This window comes from Alligator sinensis, unplaced genomic scaffold, assembly GCF_000455745.1.
Source record: "Alligator sinensis unplaced genomic scaffold, ASM45574v1 scaffold1032_1, whole genome shotgun sequence".
Lineage (NCBI taxonomy): Eukaryota > Metazoa > Chordata > Crocodylia > Alligatoridae > Alligator > Alligator sinensis.
The window spans coordinates 926205-928417 of NW_005842450.1; positions in this window are offsets into that span (position 1 = coordinate 926205).

A 2213-nucleotide genomic window follows, 5' to 3' on the forward strand; every position below is an offset into this window, starting at 1 on the left:
CGCCAGCCATATGGCGCCCGCACCGCGCGGGGCTGAGCCGCGCCGACGGATCCCAGCGTCTGGGAGCAGAGCAAAGGTTGCCCAGCAGCCGCGGATATCAAAGGGCCTGCACACTAAAGCCTATTCACGGGGGCTCTTCACAACAAGGCTCCCGAGGAGACCACACAAGGCAGGGCTGTTCCCAGGGCCAGCCCGGCTCTGTCCGGTGGAGGGGACAGGCGGGCGGTGACCCCGGCTGGATGGAAGGGGACAGGGCCCGGTGGATGCCCTGCAAGGCTAGGTCTGCACCGGGACCCTGGGTTGCACTGGGCGGGCAGCATCTGTCGCTGCAGCGGGGTGAGTCGTGTCCCCGACGCCTGCCCGTGGCCCACATCTGTGGCCGGGGAGCAGCCCAGGTTTGCAGGGGACGGCTGGGCCTGGCAGTGCCACTGGCACAGAGGGGGGTGCCTCCGGATCCAGCCAGAGCCTCCCCGCAGCTGCTACTCCCCGGAGCAGCGAGTCATGGAGCCGGGGGCGGGAGGAGCCCCCAGGCCACATGGCATCAGTCTGGGAAGAGTTACTGATGGGCCAGACATCCCAGGAATGACCTGCACGGGGCACACGCACACAGGTCCGTGCAGCCTTGCACATGCCCAGAGCCCCGACACGCGCCTGCATGCCAGGACGGACATGAGAGAGGAGCAGCAAGGCACCCGTACGGCAACACGCATGGCAGACATGGCACATGTGCAGCGACACGCAGGGACGCAGCAGGACACGCAACAGGCATGCATGTGACCTTGACTGGGCAGTACAGGCCATGTGTACCCTATGCGTGTGTCCTGCCCCGGATCTGCAAAGTGACCGCCCAACCCTGCAGAGACCCCAGCCCTGGGCAGCGCAGCTGGAGCACGGGCCAGGCCCAAGAAACCCCCTGCATATGTGTCCCCCCCACCCCCGGCTCCATCCCCTGCAGCCCAGACCAGCCGGAGCCATGCGGCCCTTCCTGGGATTTATTCCAGCTTCCTGCCCCTCCTCGTGGCCAGCCCAGGCTGCAGCCGTGCACGCCTGCTTCCTTTCCCCGCTTGAGCTGGAGCCGCGGCAAGGGCAGGGGCTGGCGCTGCCCCTGGCACCCAGCCCCGAGCCCCTAGCAGGATGGGGACCCTGCCCAGCCTGAGAGCAGAGGGCACAAAGCAGCGGGGTGCTGCTCCAGGGTTGTGCAGCAGGGTGCGGGGCCCGGTGCCCCTGCCAGACCCGCGGAACCCACCTCCGACCCCCCCGGCACGGCTGGTACCAAGCTCACGGGCCCCTGCTTCAGAACCAGCCCCAGCATCGCCCAGTCAGTCCCGGGGGGGCTTTAGGGCTTGCATGAGCTGCTACAGCTGGTGCTTCGAGCATCCTGGGCTGAGCAGCCTGCCAGCAGCTGAGATGGGGGGCTGACTGCCCTCACCCACAGAGCCGGGCCGTGCCACCTGGCCCCAGACCCAGGCTTGCAAAGGGGTCAGGAGGGTCAGACCCTGAGGCTGCTGTGGGCGCTTTGGCCACGGCACCAGGGTACTGCTTGGATGACCAGAGGCTGGGGATCGCCCAGGGGAGGCAGGGGCAGGAGCTGCACTGCTGCCATCTCCGGCCGGGGCCTCGCATGGGCACGAGGAGCCGGCGCTCAGCGCGCAGGCCGGACAGGGTAGGAAAGCGCAGGGCGCGGAGGCTGCGTGTCCTTGCCAGGATTCCTGCCGGCTGCGCGGAGGCTTCCTGCCAGAGCGGCGTGTTTCCGCGGCCGGCCGACAGCTTTCCCATCTGGAGGGACCCCACGGAGAGGCGGAAGGGGGTCTCAGCAGCTGCCCAGACAGAGCGGAGCCAGGCCGGGCCGCAGGGCTCAGCCAGGGAGGCCACGCGAGCCCAGGTGCAGGGCTGCGCTGGGGGGCAGCCGGGCTGCGTGAGCCCTGCCCCGTGTCCACAGGGCAGGGGGCTGCTCCTGGCACCGTCGGATGCCACAGCTCCCCCCGCACGACTCTTCCTGCCTGCAAGGGCCCTGGGCTTGCTGCAGCGCAGCTGTCACAAGCTGGCTAGGGTCTTGTGGCGGCTGGGACAGGTCTCCCCATGGCCGGCATAGCTGGGGGCACAGGCAGGAGCCCCCCACTGCCCACAACAGCAGCTCCGGCTTTCCAGAGCCCAGCAGCAGGCTCAGCTCGTGGGCAAAACCAAGCCGGAGCCTGGCACCCCGCTGGGGAGAG